Source organism: Aulonocara sp. 'chitande type north' Nkhata Bay, linkage group LG14 (assembly GCF_057382095.1).
Source record: "Aulonocara sp. 'chitande type north' Nkhata Bay isolate Kocher_YH1m ecotype deep benthic linkage group LG14, A_spYH_male_GT1.1, whole genome shotgun sequence".
NCBI classification, from domain to species: Eukaryota; Metazoa; Chordata; class Actinopteri; order Cichliformes; family Cichlidae; genus Aulonocara; species Aulonocara sp. 'chitande type north' Nkhata Bay.
In genome coordinates this window covers 33821113-33842451 of record NC_141357.1, presented here as the reverse complement: position 1 = coordinate 33842451, position 21339 = coordinate 33821113, and positions in this window count along the sequence as shown.

The window sequence follows — 21339 nt, the reverse complement described above, 5'->3', positions numbered from 1 at the left end:
CATCGCACTTGCTATGAATAGTTGTGCTGTTGCCAAACCACTAGGAAATTCTAACAGCAGCACTTTTGGAAAGCTATATTTCAAATCAATATTTTCAAATGTTCCTTCACTGTGCACACAGCAAAAATAAAGAGCACACTTTTACGCTCCCCAACCAGCACGTAAATATGTAGAAGGTTAGAGAACTTGTGCTTGAAGTGCATTAATCTCCCATCATCCAGATATTATTAAAATTTTCTAAAAGTAAAAGTAAAAGGCAGCAAACATTTAAAACACAATTCTGAATTCATGTTTTCAAGATTTTTATTATCTGATATGGGTTTTATTTTTATTTTTGTAAATGTAGCTTATAATACATTATAATTGATGCAAAATAAAAATGCAGGAACACTCTTGCCTGTGAACGTGCATGTTTGGTACAGTATTCTCTTAGAGAAATTGTGTGGGTTTGCTACTGCAGACCCTTTCACTCTTTGCTGCTTGCTAAGCAGAGATGTGTCTCGAGGGTATGATTGGCCTGCCTTCCCGTTGATGGCTATTTGTATCCACAAAGAGAGGATCAACAGAATCAGCATCTGAAATTGATTTTTCCCTCTGACTACATGTAAATGAACTTTCCAATGATTTTAAACTCAAAGCCGATGATGCAAATTTAATGGCATTTTGTTCTTTTTTTAATGCTCTAATTCCACTCAAACAGCCTAATGAGATGGCATGTGTCAGACTGCGCTGTTTCTAAGATAAAATGAAAATGATTATCATCTGGAGCACACTGGTTGAAGTAGAAATTCAGAAAATCTATTTTTTCCTAATCAAAAGTGGAGGCAAATTGACATTTACTCCTTGTGTGAACATGTATTTTTTATGATAAATTGCAGGTTAAATATTAGAAATAAAATGATAACTTAAGTAGTAAATGCACTGACACAAAGATAAACCAGAACAATAAACTTCTGATGTGTCCGAACATTTTAACAGTACCTCGGAGGGAGTCCTGTGACATTTGACTTCTGATTTTTTCCTTTAATTTCTTACAATAAAAATACTCAGATAAGCCTCAGATTGTAGTTCTTTTATTTGAAAGACATTTTGAGTCTAAAATCCTGTAATGGCTTAAGTTCTAGACACTCGACTAGCCAAATGTACAGCTTTTTTCACACTGAAAAAAGAAAAGCATTTTGAACAAAGAGAATAAAACCATGATGAGCTTTTGGAACATGCAGTTTGCACTTCACAATTGAATAATAAAAAAATAAATATTCTGAAAAGAAAGTTAAAACATTTAAAACTGGTACATCGCATTAAACTTATTTGTTCGCTGCTTTGTGGTGTATTTTTGACTAATAATTGCCAACAACCTTGTCAGGAACTCGAGTCTTACCACTCATTGTTCTCTGATAAGCCAGAAAGTTTTATGGAGCAGAAATGCACACGCTTGTATCTTCCCATTCATATATTATGCTGCTACTGCTGCAGAGAAAATCCAATTCAAATTTCATATCAGTTCAGGATTAAATGTCTTATTTTCCTGTTGGATAAATGGACTTTTCTGTGAACCTCATGAAGCAACCTCACTTTGCAATATCTGCAAATGAACTGAGAACTTACCTAATCGAGTATTTTTTAATAGAAATGATGTATGGAAATCTGTGACATGTATGACTCAAACTTGGGTCTCAACAGTGACGTAAATAAATTGTCAAGGTGCATTTACATAAACGAGAATTTGTACATATGAGACCAGAGCAATGAAAAGTAATGGCAAGGGACATTAAAATCATGTGTGTAATTTAATGTTCAGAAAGAAACATATACTATTGTCCAAATCCATGAACTGGAAGTTGAAACTACTTCACAAACTACTGCATTGTTTTTTTTTTGACAGGTGTCCTTTTAAGAAAGACTATTGTGAATGCCTGTTGCACGTTATTTAATACAATTTGTCATGTAGTGAAATTCTGCACTGTTGAATTTGAATGTGAATTGCCTCCTTTTACCCTTCTGATCCCTGTGACATTTATACAAAAAGGATAATCACCAATCACTAGTAGTTCCTGTCACATCATTACAAACCATTGTAACATAGGCCAAATTGAAATGCATCAGGGTCAATGGCAATGCTAGAAACATCATTTCTACAAATATCATGTCACCATCAAAGTCACTAATGTCCCACCAACTGAATGCTATGACAGATGCTATGTGGCCTGCTTTTTTACTACACATTATAGTCACCTGAAATATGATAAATGTTTAAATATAAAATATGAATGTGGCAATTCTGTGTGTGTGTGCAGTATATGATATAAACTGAATTACTTTCTTAATGTTAAATGAAACGTTCGGAAATAATAGTATTGCTTTAATAAATGTGTACGTGCTAAAGGTGAGGCTTCTTTAAAAAAACATCATTATAGCTTTGGCAATACCATACTTTGGATTGTGATATTTTTAGATTGATTTATCATGCAGTGCCAAAACTATAAAAAAGGGTATGTGATCTAAGTCAAATTCATTTTTCAGTGAAAATAACCAGATACATGCAGTCAGAGTTGTCCAACTCTAACTTAAAAAAACAAGAACAATGTCCTATAGGACATGGTGTTGTTTTTTTTTGTAGTTCTATTTAGTTTTTTTATATATATATAGTTTTTCACACACACACACACACACACACACACACACACACACACACACACACACACACACACACACACACACACACACACACACACACACACACACACACACACCTCCGAGTCTTCACTGGCAAACAGATATAATGAACCAAAAAAATTAAGCAGCATCGATGAGCTAATGTCTCTGCAAATGCACAGTTTCATTAAGCTTTGGTTTAAAAATCAGACCAACACACAGATAGACTCCACATTTTCTCTTTTATTGTGACGAATTAATGGCCCCTCTACATGTGCACATTCATTTTAGAGTGCAAGGTGCAAGCACGAATGGTTTCTATTAGGAGCCTGGCTGATACAGGCAAAGACCAATACCAATATATGATGATTTAAAAATCTGATATAAATGCCAACATTTTTCTTTCTTTCACAAATACAAAAGATAAACAGATTTACGTAAAATTTTATGTGTGTATTTATTTACTTGTTCACAATCTTCCTGAATGTGTTTGAATCAACTGATTGTTGTGTCTGTGGTTTAATTGTCATTGATTGGCCATTGTGCATGATGATACTCACAGATCAACACATAACTAATATTGGCTGATAATATTGGCTCACCAATAAGGTTAAAAAAAATATCTTCTCCGGGTTCGCTTTAACTAACATAAATCTCAGAGACATTTGTTCATCTTCAACTAAAGTCCGTTAGAATCTTGAAGAGGCACTTGATACAGAGATAACTTAGATGAAAAGCCAAAGGTAATTTGCATGTATCACTGCACTGCAAAGTTTCTCACTAATGATAATTAATTCCAGATATTTATAGAGCATGGAAATGAATCCTTTTCATATGCAGTTAAATTCCTGAAGCTATTTAAGTGCATCTAGGGATTTATTTACTCTTCTTCCACATTCCAACTGACACAAAATCAAATTAAAAAAATTAATTTTACATGAAGATGAAATTGAAGATGAAAGTGATGAATGTTTTTTCCCCCTATGAGACTCCAGGTTATGTTTTAGTGATTACAATATCATTGATTAGCCTCCACATATTAACTTTTGCACAAACCTCAGGAATAATTCATACATCATTTTTGCTGGCATGACAGTTTTTGAAAAAAAAAGTATTGACTAAAAAAGTGTTAGAACAGAAAAAACACATTTTAACAAAGCAATGCAAGGAGAAATGTCATATTTTTTTCCTTATAAAGGTGTTCAGTCATGCTCGTGTTCGTTCACTGTGAACATTCTCTTTGCTTTTGTACTAATCCAAATCTAACTGGAGTATATTCAATATTAAACTGCTCGGTGACCAAAGGATTGACATTATTACCAATAGATTGGACATGAGTAACACAAGTATACAATGTAGAAGGACTGGAGTTAAAATTTGTTCAATGTCATCCCCCGTGTTGAACAATTTAGTTCATTATAATGCAGTTGTGGGACGCTCACCTCACTCTGACTTTCTGCACAGACGATAGCGAGTCAACCTTTTATCCAAGAGCTGAGCTAAACAATGCTTCCCTAATCATTAAAGTGGCTAAGCCTGCAGATGAGCTCATTGGGTATAACGCACCCATCACAGTAATGATTACTGACAGGACATGCAGCTGCTAATGATCTTCTCTTAATCACACTTAATCAGGTAATAATGATTTTGAGGTGAGAGATGAAGAGCTTGCTCTCTGCTTTCGCCATGCAGAGGCCTTGTTTCACTTGACTGGTTCTGGTGTCAGCAGGGGGGCTGAAGGGGCGGTGCCTCCATATGCTGCATTTCTCCCAACTCATATGGTCACTTGTTGAAATTGGAGGGAGGAAGGTCCTGTGTATGATAAAAAAGACTGCTGGGAGATAGAACAGCACACAATATACAAAGTAAAGTTGACTCCACTGCCAGGAAAGACTAGATCCATATTTGTAATATGCTAAGTTAATACGATTTAACATTAAACAAAACACGCTTTAGTAACTTTAGGGAATATTTGCATGTGAGTCAGATGGTAGGGCTTAAGCACACTGACTACCATTGCAGCTGACTGAGTGTTTTGGGAACAGATAAGAATAAAGTTAATTAAGTATAACACATTTGTAGATGGTGTTTGAATAAAGATCTCTTTTTGTATTATTCTGGCCCCTCTCTGTAGTTTTGATCTATACATGTACCTGTCTGCAGCAGGTAAGTCATCAGTGTGACATATAGACAATATTGCTGTCTGTTACAATGGTTACTGTTTTATGCTAGTTAATTACAGTCATATAATCTTACTTCTTCAGGACAAATAACACCTTCTCCACCCACAAGGTAAGAAGCTGCTAGACTCGTGAACAGACAACGGCCAGTGACTTGTATATGACTGTCTGTCGTGTGTTTCTCTATTTCTTAATTCCACCCAGCTACACTGGCACTACACTCCTTTTCTGCTTTGCACTTTATAGTTTTTCACATCTCAAAAGAAACTCACTAGCAAGCACAGAACTCTGTGCACACATAATGCTGGTCAACCTCGCAGAAGTGACAGCCCTATTGTGTTGAACCACTGAAAAAAAAAATCCCACGTGATCGTCTTTCTGTCTAGACTGTCATGTTTGAGACAAGGATTGTTACACAGTTTTTTCTGTGGTTATGTAACTTTAGTTCCGGATATGCACTTTATTTTCTTTCTGTATGGGTGAGGCAGGAATAGGAAGTTCTGCTTTCAATTATCCTGCAAACCTATTAGTGAACTTGTACCTGGCAAGTCCTTTTTTTAAATAAACCTGCTAAAAATAAACAATGCAAAAAAAACCTTGCACCCACCATTTATATGTTTCATTACTGCTATACAACAGTTGCAGTTATAGCATAAAGTGGAAAATATATTTATCAGTCCTCTTCCTATGTGTTAATTTCACCACAGTGGTAACGCCATTACACATTCCAGCCTGGACTGTGAATGATTACTCAGTGTGTTTAGTAAAGACTTGAAAAATACAGCTGTTTGTTACCATTTACTCAGACTGCCCATCCATCTATCCATTCTCTTCCACTTATCCAATTCAGGGTCACTGTGAACCCCACTCAATGTGCTTTGACTGAAAAAAGAAGGCACAGTACCTGGAGTACCCAAGCAGACATGGAAAACCCAGGACTCAGGACCTTGTTGCTGTGAGGCAACAGAACAAACCACCATGATGCCCAATGTAATCACCCTTAATATTTCTATGGGCTCCTAAAAAGCCATTATTGGTCATTCTCCAGTTTCTTCATGGTCAACTATTTGCACAGTTCAAGAAGTTTAACTGGATTTTAATGACTGAAGAAATTTCCATGTTAATGTCGTTATTTGTTATGTAATTATGGCTAAATGCATAAAAGGCCAAATCTCACAAATGCCAATGACAAATACAAAATCTTTGGTTAAGATGGTTTCTTTTGAAATTTGAAGTTGCTGATATTGTACTTCCATCTATCCATCTGTTCACTAAATCTTTAATTTCCACTGAGCATCGGGCAGGAAAGTTGGGTGGTCAATCACAACACAAACCAGCAGAACCAAGCTCACACCTACAGGTAATTTAGAGCTTCCAATTACAGTTTTCCTGGCACTCATATTTATTCCCACAGTCCAAGCGACTGAAACTCTATACAGATTAGACTATCATGGTTAGGGGCTTTTGTTCTACTTTTTAAAGCATGTGAGTGTACATGCAGTTACCGACTGCGCTGCTGTGCATGTGCTGCACATGCTACTGGCTCATAACTGGAATCTGTGCAAGTGAAACATTCTGGAATTTTGGTGATTCCAGTACCTGGAAATTTACCGGTGACCTGCATTTGAAAACACCTTTCCAGCGTTTCAATATATTTAGCTTTTCTTTGTGTATCTTCTGCTTTTTGGGTTTTCACTGATAGGTTTGCATTCCAAACTTCCCATGTTATTTTGTTAATCACTTTCATTCTGTATCTTTATTTTATTTTTTAAAACCTCTTAGTCTTTTCCCAGTTTTGTGACCGACCTCATCCACAATAATCACATTTGTGTTTTGCTTCACATTTATAGCCTAGCCCTTCTCCACCACAGTTTTTCTGTCTTGCGGCTTTGCAGCTCAAAGCCCTCACTGGCTTTCTTTCTCTCATTTTGGACTCACCTCCTTACTTCAAGTGATTTATGGTTCTGGACATTTATCAGATTTGCCTGCTTGTACTAGGCAGCACCTGTTATTAGTCCAAAGTAAGCTTTATTAAAATTTACATTGTTGGACTTACCTGCCTGTCCAAGTCTCTTCATTTTAAAATAAACATCAGAGTAAATCATCAGCTAAACAAAAGAACTGGAATGCTTGACTGAAAAATCAAAGACTTGTCAGGTTTATAACTCTGAAAAGAAGAAGAATACAGTTGCACTTTGGTTCATTTCAGTTCATTTCTTTGACGCTGCTCTTTGTTGTTGCTTTAACATCATTAGAAAACTTACTGAGTGAAAAAAGTTATTTTTTATTCACAGGGAAAACAATTAGAATTGCTTTGTTTCCTGGCATAGACCTAGCTTTCTAGCATAGTCCACAAATGTTCGATAGGTTTGAGGTTGGTGCTTTGGGAACACCATACCAGAAACATAATGTTATCCTGCTTTATCCATTTCAAAAACAGCATTGAATCACTGTCATGTTGAAGCACACATCGGTGTCTATGTGAAGGTCAAGAATTTGCAAATGGTCCTTCATTATTCCTTTCACTTTTTGCAATATACCAGTGTCACTGGCAACAAAATAGCTTCAGGATGAAGCACCACCATGCTTGACACTATGGTACAGTGCAGTACAGTGTTCTTTAGTTTGAAGCCTCACCTTCACAATAGCTCAATCTTTGTCTTGTTTGACGAGAAGACTTTTCTCCAAAAGGCTTTTGGCTTATCCATATATTCAAACTTGTGAGTCAGTGTAGTCTATGGTATATGATCACTCCACCATGAAAAAGCAAAGATCAAAAGCCTGCTGCTAAAACACACATGTTCCTATTTCCAATTTTAGATAAGATAAGATAAACATTTTGACAGGCATAAAATAGCATTGTTGAACTAAAAAAGGTGATTCCCAAGGTACCATTAAATGAAAACTTGGCATACCTGACCACAGTGTGCAATGAATCCTTAAAAAACCTGCAGAAACTGGGAAAGTGGAAAACAAAAGAAAAAGAGTTAGGCCTAAAAAAAGAGCATACAAACAGTATCTGACATACATGTCCGTAAGAAATAGGGAAAAAAAATAATTAAGCCAAGACCTGACACAGGACCTGAGAGATGAACCTGCCACTTCAGCATGTTCATCTACTGCTCACCAAAGCCTCATCAGAAATGGTCTTAATGTAAGGGTGGGTGTTTAGAAACCATTCTTAAGGAAGCCAAACGCAGAGAAACGAAATATGACAAATTATGCAAGAGCTGAGCTAAAAATAAGTGGCAACAGGTTTTATGGATTAAGGAATCAAAATGTGAAGAGAATCCCCCAAGAAGATCAGAAGGTCAGGTCAGTACAACAGTGAGTGTTTGTAGTCATATGTAAAACACAATGGAGGTTCTGTGATGGTTAGGGGGCACGTTTCAGTCGTAGTGGAGATCTTATAGAAATCGATGGAATTATGCATGTTGAAAAGTTTTCCCTCACCATGCAATACCATTTGAAAAGCATCTGACTTGCAGTGCCTTACACTGCCAGGTAAAACCATATCTCGATAGAAGAACACTATCAGTTTTGGAAAAGCCTCCCCACATTATTGAAGCAAGGTCAGATCATGTCAACAAAACAAAACCATCCAACATCTAAAGAAGAGCTTTGAAATGTCCTTCAAGAAAACAGGAGAACTATTTCTGAAGACTTAAGACTAGAAAACCTGCCTAGGAGAATTCAGGCTGTGTTGAGGAATAAAGGTGGTTAAACCAAAGAATGACTTTCAAGGTCATTAGAATTATGCAAACTATTGCATTATTATTTTTGCATTGTACTTGATTTTCATGAATATTTGCACATTCAATAAATCGCTGCACCTATACTATGCTTTTTATTACTTACAAATATTTAAAAACATGTGTTATAGCTTAAGATTCTTGCAAAGTACTTTATGGTAAAGAAGAAGTAACTGAATGGACATAAAGGGAAACAATAAGTAAATAAAATAAACAAACAAAAAAATATGCCTTACCCAAAAAACATCACTTTCAGCTTTTACCTCAAAACCAGTGTAAGAAAGCCAGAAAGCATTTATATATAGAACATTTTAGGCTTTTTATGTCAGTTCTTGACACCATTTTGCTACATTTACAGAGATCCTGCTAGACCCGTATACCTGACAGAAGTTACACATTCGTCTTTGGCTCACAGAATATAATTCCAGCTCTTCCTTCCACTCTGTGATAAAAGTGTTAAAGTGAATCTTTTGGATTTGCCCACTCTGAGTGGTCACAGAGCTTGGCAGTGAACCGTGGCCTTTACTAATTGTAAACTCAATGAAGCATTCTTAACAGATGCTGGTGGAACGGCTCCATTAGGCCTTACAGGCGGCTGTCATCCACATATCAAACCCATGAAAAGCCAAACTGTCATTATCACACAGCTCAAAACACATCTATCCACTTGCCAATTTAATTCTTATTAAATGCACATTATAAGTAGAGATGGAAGGTCTTGGTCGAGTGGAGATACGACACTGTTTGGAAAGGACTTTTGGTAGGACACACAGTCGCAAGACTAAGAAGTCAAACAAGGTTTTATTTTTAAATTTTTTAAATGGCAACCAAAAAGTATTAATGAATAGAAAAATAAAGCCAAAATGATGTCAGTGATTGAAATACGGAAGTTTTACAGCTCTGGAATATGATTTGAATGGATTTGATAGATAAAAGGTGGTTTAGTATGTGTGCAGACCCTCTGCAGAGAGCGTTTGTACAGGGAAAACAAAGCTGTGACAATCCTGTGTTGCTCTGCCAGCTTGAGTGAGAGCAACTGCACATGACACAACAAATAGGCTTTAGGCTGTGTGATGCAGAGGTTATACCAAATGACTACCAGACCACAGTCCCTTATCTCTGTGCAGCTTTATTTATTTATATATATATTTTTTCTATAAATGAGGGATTAATTATTGCCTCCAAAAAAGAAGACGAAGCTGCATACAGAAGATAAATCTACTGTCGTTGCTTCCCCCCTAAGGGATGAGGGGGAAAAATGGGCGTAGGATGGTTTAGTAAAGCAGTTAAGTAAATAAAGCAGCAAAACAACATTTAACTCGTAATTTTCTTTAATTAGAAAATCCAGATAGAAACAATTTTCCATTTTTTTAAGCAGAGGAGAGAGGAATGTTTTTTTTTCTCTTTCTCTCTGTCATTTAAACCAAATCAAACTTGTAATTAACTTTTACATTTATAAACAGTAATGAAATTACACTCTGTACCACTATGTCTCCTCCTGTCCTGTTTGTAATCCCTTCATACTGGATGACCGAGATTTACCTTTAAAAGGCCTTCGCATAGCTTAAAGCACCAAAGGTATTTCAAACATTTGTGATAGTAGGTGTATTGCAAGCCTCCCATGTGTGCAACAACAAGCCGACTGCTCCTGAGGGACACTTCTGCAGAATATCTCCCTTGAATATTCATTAGACGCTGTTGCTAGCACACACACACACACCTCCACGTCTGCATATACACACATGCAGATGATCACCATATACAACAATGCTCCTCTGATCAAAGAGAGCTTATCATCTGCCTGTAGAGCTGCAGAGTTCTGTTGAAATAACCAATCAGTTAAAGCTTTCAGAGTTCGGTTCCTTTTCTGCACATCTCAGCACACCATCTCCTTTGTCTGGTAACACTTTAACGAAAGCACATTTGATTTCCTTCTCCTCACCAAATGTTGATTTGAGAATCTGTTCAAAGAGAGCCTTTTGATTGCATTAACAATAAATCTGAAAGTGTGTCTGATTTATCTCTAGTGCACTGTTTGATTCTGCCAGGAAGATTTCTGTCTGATTATCAGCCTCTTGAAACGAGTGGTCAAATCGTTCCTCAAGATGTCCCATTTGATATGCAGGGGTTGGCGTTAATGCATATGTGATCATTGTCAACTTCTGACAAGTGAGAATGATATTTGACCTGGATTATCCACTTTTAGCGCGCCTGAATTACAGTGATAATCACAGATCTGATTTGTCAATTGACCTCCCCTCTTGTCAGACCATGAGCAGATCTGCTAACGATGACACTCGCAGCAGGCAGTTTGCACAAAACTGTGATGTTTTTCTTTCTGTCACGCACTGACTGCAAATTATTGATATCTTGTTTCTATTTTCAGAAAATTTCAGGATGAGAGATGAAGTGAAAGATGAGGTCAAATGCTTGAAAATCTATCATGTCATGTGACACGTCCCTTTTTGAAATATTTGTGATAATTTGCAAATGGGAAATTATATTCTATGAATGTAGGAAGGAAGACTATAGGGTTTTTAATTAAAATATACAAACCTGAAGAAATAAATCTTTTTCTCTAAAGATTTATTTCATAAAATGTAAACTGAAAAGAGTGACAGTACACAGCAATGACAGAAGATTCCAAGGTGATCACAACTGCATTTTTAAATCAGGAAATGTTTAATAGCCTCTTTCAAGCTGATTTGATTGCAGATGGTCTACTCGATTGTTAGATTAATTATTTTACGGGACTAAAATGTACTAGTTGTACTAGTTGAAGCAAATTATTATTCAATCATTATTCTATGAAAGCATGCATGGAGGCATTTCTGTGTAGCTTTGTGTTGGTTGAATTCCTGTATTGTTCAGGAATTCATATATATATATATATAAAAAACACCCAGCATGCCCCTGCGGGCGGTTTATCCTTCAAGCTCGGGTCCTCTACCAGAGGCCTGGGAGCTTGAGGGTCCTGCGCAGTATCTTAGCTGTTCCCAGGACTGCGCTCTTCTGGACAGAGATCTCCGATGTTGTTCCTGGGATCTGCTGGAGCCACTCGCCTAGCTTGGGAGTCACCGCACCTAGTGCTCCGATTACCACGGGGACCACCGTTACCTTCACCCTCCACATCCTCTCGAGCTCTTCTCTGAGCCCTTGGTATTTCTCCAGCTTCTCGTGTTCCTTCTTCCTGATATTGCTGTCATTCGGAACCGCTACATCGATCACTACGGCCATCTTCTTCTGTTTGTCTACCACCACTATGTCCGGTTGGTTAGCCACCACCATTTTGTCCGTCTGTATCTGGAAGTCCCACAGGATCTTAGCTCGGTCATTCTCCACCACCCTTGGGGGCATCTCCCATTTTGACCTCGGGACTTCCAGGTTATACTCGGCACAGATGTTCCTGTACACTATGCCGGCCACTTGGTTATGGCGTTCCATGTATGCCTTGCCTGCTAGCATCTTGCACCCTGCTGTTATGTGCTGGATTGTCTCTGGGGCATCTTTACACAGCCTGCACCTGGGGTCTTGCCTGGTGTGATAGACCCCAGCCTCTATGGATCTTGTGCTCAGAGCTTGTTCTTGTGCTGCCATGATTAGTGCCTCTGTGCTGTCTTTCAGTCCAGCTTTGTCCAGCCACTGGTAGGATTTCTGGATATCAGCCACCTCCTCTATCTGCCGGTGGTACATACCGTGCAGGGGCCTGTCCTTCCATGATGGTTCCTCGTCTCCCTCCTCTTTCTTGGGTTTCTGCTGCCTGAGGTATTCACTGAGCACTCGGTCAGTTGGGGCCATCTTCCCAATGTATTCTTGGATGTTCCTTGTCTCATCCTGGACTGTGGTGCTGACACTCACCAGTCCCCGGCCCCCTTCCTTCCGCTTAGCGTACAGCCTCAGGGTGCTGGATTTGGGGTGAAACCCTCCATGCATGGTAAGGAGCTTTCTTGTCTTTATGTCAGTGGCTTCTATCTCCTCCTTTGGCCAGCCTATTACCCCAGCAGGGTACCTGATCACAGGCAGGGCGTACGTGTTGATGGCCCGGATCTTGTTCTTACCATTCAGCTGACTCCACAGGACTTGCCTGACCCTCTGCAGGTACTTGGTGGTTGCAGCTTTTCTAGCGGCCTCTTCATGGTTCCCATTCGCCTGTGGGATCCCCAAGTACTTGTAACTGTCCTCTATGTCTGCAATGTTGCCTTCTGGTAGTTCAATCCCCTCAGTTCTGACTACCTTCCCTCTCTTTGTTACCATCCGACTACACTTCTCCAGTCCGAACGACATTCCAATGTCATTGCTGTATAGCCTGGTAGTGTGGATCAGTGAATCGATGTCTCGTTCACTCTTGGCATACAGCTTGATGTCATCCATGTACAGGAGGTGGCTGACAACTGCTCCGTTCTGTAGTTGGTATCCGTAGCCAGTCTTGTTAATGATCTCACTGAGGGGGTTCAGGCCTATGCAGAACAGCAGTGGGGACAGAGCATCTCCTTGGTAGATCCCGCACTTGATGGTGACTTGTGCTATGGGCTTGGAGTTGGCCTCTAGTGTTGTACGCCACATCCCCATTGAGTTCCTGATGAAGGCTCTTAGGGTCCCATTGATCTTGTACAATTCTAGGCATTCCAGTATCCAGCTGTGGGGCATTGAGTCATAGGCCTTCTTGTAATCAATCCAGGCAGTGCACAGGTTGGTCAGTCTGGTCTTGCAGTCTCGGCTGATTGTTCTGTCTACCAGTAGCTGGTGTTTTGCGCCTCTGGTATTCTTGCCAATTCCTTTCTGTGTCCCGCTCATGTATTGACCCATGTGCCTGTTCATCTTAGCCGATATGATGCCTGACAGGAGCTTCCATGTAGTACTGAGGCAGGTTTTATATATATATATATATATATATATATATATATATATATATATATATATATATATATCATTCATATTAATATATATCAAGGTCTATAAATGTTTGTAAACCCTTTGACGTTTTCAGAAGACCTACAATTTTATCAGATTTTCAGAACCCAGTTAAACAAATGAGACTTGGCAGAGCAACTTGTGTGCTTAGAGTCAGTATCACAGATTTTTGTTCTTTTATTTAATTGTCCTCTCTTTTTATAACGGGATGTTAAAATCAGATGACAAATTAGGTCATCTAAGAGTCTAAAAGGTTGCACAAACAGTTTTCTTTAGTTGTAACACTTCTACAATTACAGTTACAGAGGAGTATATGGAAAGTAAAATATACTCAATGTGGTGTTTGGAGCAAATGCACACATAAACACCTGTCTGTGTTTGAGGAGCTGACACTTTCCTTTCCATGGGTTGTGCACATGTTTCTGAACTGAAAGCAACAGAGGCTAATCCAACATAAACATTGCTTTGGTGTTTTACATTACTGCAGGCATTTGCGGCTACTCTTGACTGATTCTCCTCTGCTTGAAACAGCAGGCTTTTTATTATTCTTTATTTGCTTTAATTCAGTTTTATTTTCTCAGTCCAGTCAGCTAATGGTTTTCAGCATTCTCCCAGAAGCGGAGCCCTCCTGAGGTGTTTCAAAGTAATTCGGTTCCACCTGAGGAGATACACGTGCTTGCTCAAATGCACAATCAATATTAATTGACTTTGAATGGGGTTGGGAGGTGGGGGCAAAGGACGTCTTCAAGTAGATGTTTTAGCCTGGAGATAACAGTTTAGGTAGGCTGAAATGTTTGGTCAGAGCTGCCGTGGTCACTGTCGGGTTTATTGATGACCGCGAGAAGCTCTTTGTCTCAGCATTCCTGTTTTATTCATTGGCTCACTCCCCTCAAAGAACATCAGTGCCATGCCGCCATCAATCGAAAAATTTCCTTTCAGGTTATCAATAATCTGAAATGACTTGAATACATTTTAGGCATAGCTAAGCATTCAGTACTTTCAAGGGTCATGTTTCCTGTATCCAGTAGATAGATGCCACCATAATGACTTCATTAAACTTTCATAGCATGTAGGTAGCAGCAGAAATCACATGTCCACTTTGCACTAATGATTTTTCATTCTACTTTATGTAAAACATACAAATTACTCCACATAATGTGACAAACACAGATTAGACAATGCAATAATTAACAACTACAGATTGCATCTGGGCTATTTTAAGTTGTGAAGTTTTTGGTTTCTTTTTTTTTCTCATTGAGAAGCCAACGTGAAGGCTCTTATGGATTTGGGATGTTTTTCTTCAAAAGCAATCAATGTTCAGCTAAAAAAAATCATCATCTGACAGCAGCTTCGATAGCTCACAATGCACTGCAGCTAAACAAGATGTTGTGTTTTGAGTAACAGGCTGCCGTGACCTGTATTTTTTTTCTATTCTCAGTCACTTTAAACTATCGATCTGTCTTACATGGTAGTGTTCATGCCCTTTCTTTTCTGGGAGCTGCTGTAAGTCATGCTGTGAAAAACAGGATTTCACTTTCTACAACACATTTATAATTGTAAGGCAAGTACATGATGATAAAGCATCTGAATACAGTAAATATCATTTGATTAAATGTAATCCTGTGAGAATATTTACTATATTTTCCCAATTCAGTGCCTTGCTAAAAGGCGTTTTACTTTACTTTGAGGAGTAACTGAAGATTTCAGTCACTTTCTCAGTTTTGCATCCTCTAGCAAAGGTAGAGAATGATCTGCTCATGTCAGGCCCACATTTCTAACCTTTAGACCTGAGATTTCAAGGATTTCAGAATTGGCAGGATTTTTCAACTTGGCATGGCACACAGCCTCTGGCAACACTGCCTACTTTCACTGTAGCAAACCACAAAATGAGAAATTTTAGAGAAATTATAGTTTAGAATAGCCTCCGGTTATAATTACTGTCTCGTACAGGTTAGTATGCAAGCAAATATTTGTCAGTAAGTGATGTAATTATCAGGGTTAACACCTATTTGTTTACCTCAATAATTGTATGTTAGCCTAAATTTATTCACACTAATTGCTGCATTACAAATAAACAGGGTTAGCACAATATGCATTTCTTTTCAGGTCACTGACTTGTCAAGTTATCTAAAAGGGCAAACATGTCAATCTTTCTGCTTTGTATTTTCATGATAATGAATCTCATAATCCATGTGCTAACAAATTACAGCTTTTGCCCTCATCCATTACCGACAAAGAAAAAAAAATCAGTGTCTTAGGTTATTTGCCAGCTTCCATGCATTGAACTAACACTTGGCAGTTATTGCATATGAGCAATAGTCATTTAACCTTTCATTATAAAATCATATTATACATGCTCCGATTTTACTATTTGTAACCAGCATATTCATTGTTTTTGCAATGTTAATGATATTTTTTCTCATTCCAAGCAAACGCTTGGAACCCAGATTGCCTACAAACCCTATCTTGACAATTTCCCATTTAGAGCAGCACAACATGTTGTCAGTAGTCGAAGCTGCTGATTGATAGGACTTATCCATTCAAAGACCTCTCAGCACACCCAGCGTGAAGACAGGTGAGGTTAAACTCCTGTCACTCAGCAGTTCTACTCCCATTACTTATTCAACCATCCTGCATTTGGCTGGTGCAACAGAGAGGAGGATGAACACAATTAATGAAGCTATCTCTTCAGGATTAAGCAGTACAGCACACACAGCTTTCACCGCAGATGTCTGTACCTTAACTGGATTCCCGCTGTATAATATTCCCGCATCCTAAAAACTCAGCTCTTGTTATCTCAGTGGAAGAATGCCTGGAGGATAAACAGTTTCTTCTGCCCTTCAGGAAAAGCTTATTTTTCTGCATTTGTTTCAAGATGACTCAGTCAGCCCATGATGCAGAGCCAGTACAGAACAGACAGAATTGGTGGGGTAGAAACTCGCCGATATTGCAAGAATCACAGGGATGTATGAGTTAGGTGAGATGTAGCCTTGTGTTCACACTGTTGGTGTGAGATAAGACAAGGCCAATTTCATATTTTTACCTCGTCGACAGCAGCTGGCAAGTTTTATTCCAGCTGTATGGTCTGGCTATTGCTCATGTGTCAGACGTGAATTCCTTTTGGCAAGATTCACAAACTTACACTTTACTTTCTTTTACGTATGGCTTCTTCACAAACTTCACAAAAGACTTTTCTTCTTATATTTAGTGAAAATGTAGCTGTGCCCAGATTATGTTTAGCCTAGTTAATACACAAAATGTTTGTGACTTAAATATGTTTATTTATATCAAAGCAAAATTCAGATCTGCTAATTTGAACTAAATTCTCTTTGCTGACGTCTAAACCAGGACCTTGAGAGTACTGTGTATGAATGGCTGCCTCCAACAATGGACTTTAACAATGTTATAAAGAAGACACAATAAAGTGTGATACTGATAAAGTCATACAGAAAACAATAACTTGAGTATAGAGAAGTTAGACCTATTTAAATCATGGGGTGTACTTTCATACACTGCTTCAGCATTTTGGTTTGGTTTTTGCTAAATAAATAACCTCATTTGCTGTTGTTTATCTGTCATTGTATTTACCTAATTTTAATGCACCCTAATCAGTAGATCGTTTTTATTATTATGCTTTTATATCCTTATAGTTCAAAGATGGTGCATTTTCTTTATACTATGCGTGTAATATAACTGTCACTCATTTTCAGGCACTGAATCAGATGGGGCAGGACTGAAAACCGTGACAACCATGATCATTTCATAGCGGCAGTGCTTCATTCATTAAAATAAAGTCTCAGTTCAGTGTTGAACTACTCTGTTATTATATACTACATGGCAAGTAATTAGCTCCCTATGTGTGAAGCTACTTGTAAGAATTCTTTAAACAACAATAATAATAGTAATATAACATACAGAGAAACACATTTAGGCATCTATTCTATAGTGGAACTTTTTGTTTGTCAGTAGCTCAAATCTGAAAAAGTCCTTACCAAGCTAAAAGTGTATTTCTAAGCAGTTATAGAGGGTTCAGGGTGTACCAGGCTCTGAATACACATTTAGGTTAAATGGATTAAACTTTAAATTATAGTGAATCCTCTTACAGTGCAAAAGAATAAAATTTATTTCACTCTCTTTTGCATCAGACACCGCAGTCTTGTTAAGCCCTTGTTACAGGTCCCCTCTTAAAAGCAGAGAGAGAGAGAGAGGGAGAGAGAGAGGATTGGATTCAACACCTGTAAGTAATCTGAGCAACCTTGCAAAGCAGATGTGTTAAGTATTTGATTTGCATCTGTAATTATCTCCAGGTTGACAGTTGCCAATCCTCTGTGTATTGTAAATATTATCTCTGTAAGCATGTTTGCGTAGATTCTGTTTTCCATCAGAGAGGATTCAAGACTGCTCCACGCACCTGTCTGTAAAAGAAAAAAAACTTGCCACAGAGCTCAGCAGCAGTGGCATTTCTCCTGTTTACCAACAAGAAATCATTTCACATTTGATTTAGTATTTAAGAGCGCATTGATTATTTAATTATTTTGATGAATGAATTATATCATGGCGCCTTTCATGGCACTGTTGGTTTGTATGATACATTTCTCAAACGGGACCTCTAGCAGACCACATGGGGAAGTCCTTAACGTAGTCACCGAATCTCAAATTCTGTTGCAATCTCGAGAACAATGTTATCCACTTTTCCTATCATATACATCTTTATATTCTTGTATGTATCAGGGCATTTTGTGGTTAAAGTGCTGAAAATGGGAAAATGCTGAAAAGCTGTTGTATTCTGCCTCATACGAGGAGCTAAAACTCCACAGAAACTATGGCAACACTGATTAACTGTATAGAAGAGCAGATAATTTACATGCATGGGATTTGACTTCCTTTATGGACATCAGTGTGCTGTTGTGTTAGTTTGTTGAATGCATTTCTAATGAGATACACATTCTGCTCACGAAAGGTCAGGCTGGCACAGACGATACTCAACAAAGAAAATCCAATCTCTGCCATTCACTTGTTTAGCAAGATAAACCCCAATACGGTGCGATTGTGGACGTGGGTGCCAGCGGGAGCTTTCGAGGATTACCGGGTCTCACTGTCTTCTCTTTGAGCTAACCTAGGTGCACCTTAGTAAAATGGTTTGATCCCAAATGTGAACCCCTCAGCAATGCTGGTCAGTTTGCATTACAGACTGACCTCGAAGCAGAATCTCAGTGGCCCTGTTGGACATGCAGTAAAGCTGCTGGAAAGAGCTTGGGCTGGTCTAAATTACTGCTGAAACAGCTCGAGCCAAACATATTTTTTCAGCTTTGGCTCTTATGGTTTTTGTTCTCCAGGATGTATAAACATGGAGGCATTTCAGCATTTCTGGCACATATCTTTATCTGCAGACATGCCGTCAGAACTGATCCTCTGCAAAGCTAGATGGCTTGATTTATTTATGACATAACACAATTATTTGAGTAAACTTTTCAAAAACAGCTTTTCAGGAAAGATATCGACAATTACAAGTCACAAAGGAATAGAGGAATAAACAACTCACTCACTGACAAGTACTCATCTAATTGTATGTTACATGTGCTAAGAGAGGGGAACAGAGTTTATGATTATTAGAATAGCAGAAAAAATTACAATTGGACAAAAGAAGAAAAACGATTTCTTTAGCTTTCCAGACAATCATTAAATTAATTAATTAGAGACAAGTTACATAAGTTAAATAAAATAAACCCTTTACTTATTTTACTTCTCTGTTATCATACATTTAAATCCTTTAGAATTTCATTTAATTATAGGCTCTACAGTTGTAAAGGTTTTATTGCATATAATAAAATGCCATTCCAGGTCCAAGTCCTTTCGATTTTTAGATTGCTTTTTTGTTGTTATGTTTTTCGAAAGAAGCAATTTGAGAATTTTGAAATGGTTTAATTTTATAGTACCTGTTCAGACTTGAGTGATGTAGTTTGAAGGATTTCATGGAAGCTGACCACAGATTTACCATCAAATTGAGAGTTTTGCTGATAGCTAAGCTCTGTCAACTCAACTTGATATACAACTTGCAACAGACGCCCCCAACTGCTACTCAATCTCATGATCCTTTTTTTTTTTTTTTATCATGACTTGTGAATAAGTAGCAGAAAGGTTTGAATTTCTACACTTGAGGCAGTTGCACACAGAGATGATGTTCTTCATTTGGCTTCTATGGACCGTGAGTTCTCCGTGTGCACTGGAGTGGTGTTAAGCTTTAGTTTGACACGGCTGAGATGAAGATCAGCACCTCCATGTCTGGGAACGTGCTTTTCAGACCTCTGTGGGGTGAAGAGTACTGCAACTGCCCTAGTTAACAATGCCAGCGCTGTCACTTCAGTGAATAAATATAGCAATTCATAGCAACCAGTTTAGTGGTTAAATCTATGACTGCACTGTTGAGGAGACTAAGGAATTAATCAGTCAATTTCACATAATTTCCCCAAACTGTTTAAGCAGTCACCAATTAGCCAGCTAACTGATTAATTGCTTAGCACGATGGCCCTAAGAGGTGAGATGCACTGTAACTTAAGAAAACAGGAGCAAATAGGAAAGCACATAATACACAACAAAAGTTGAATAAAACACAGAAAAAGCAGAAAAAAAATCTCATGGAACACAACAGAAGTGTTTTGGGGAGGCAGCAATGCAAAGGCACAGCTGCTGAGGTGACAGAAACCAAACACGTGGGGGTTTGCACGGAGATGCATTTAAATGAAGCGGAGGATTCATATGTGCTTTGAGGGGCAAAAAGATGAGATATAATGAGCGTTTATCATATAATTCATATAATACTGTAAAACGCTATTAGCCCTTCACTGTTAGTTTGTCACTTCTGCTGCTGGTCTGTCAGTTTGTTGTCTCTCCAAAGATGCTTACTTTGTGTTTTGTGAGTCTTCTTTGTGTGTGTGAGAGAGCTTTCTTCTATTTCCATTGTGTTTTTTGTGCTTTTACAGCGTTTCTCTTTTGGCTGGTGTTTTCTTAAGTGGCTGTACATTTGACCTCTTAGGCCATTGTCTATTCTATTAAAAGTAAATAACAGGAGTAGTATAAATCAAATGTAAATCTGTAAACCATCCAATTTTAGATGAAGGAATGTTGAATATCATTTGCTATGTAAGAAATATTGAAAACTGATATATTTTAGAAGTATTTGTTGATCCTCAGGGGATGTGCTCATTGATTAATAGCACAACAGATCTTAATGTAGTGCAAATATAGTCTTAGCTCAGACTCAAACCAGAATTCATGCGCTGCATAATTGATAGAATAAGTGATATCTAACATTTGAGTCATATATGTCAACCCCCCCCCCCCCCCCCCCCCCCAACACCTTTTTTAAAAAAAAAAATTCTTTTCTTATTAAAAAAAAAAACTTTGTCATTGTCATCAGTCCCTTCTTTGGTGTCTGCTGCGTTGTGCTCACTGCTGTGCACTATAAAAAAAAAGACTCTTACCATAGCCTCCTAGTGTGATTGAATATGTGATTTTTGGAGTACCGGGATTTTTAAAGAAAGCCTGTGGTTTTCTAGAGCTGTTATAAATTTCAGCGGTGGCTGTGAGCTCGGTTGTTTGGGACATAACCATAGTCTGAACCATGTGTCACTAGGGCTGAGAAAATTGCTTTCCAAAAGGAAGCTCTTAAATGATGCATTTTGGAGCACTTTTTTTTCATTCCCCAGAGATATGCTTTGGCCTTTCAGACATGGTGGAAAGGTGAACTAAATAAGGCAGGTGCGACAGCACAGTGTTCATAATAGTTTGCTATGGACAGTACAGGTCAGAGCTATCCCAAGGTTTTTGTCAAGAAAAGCCAA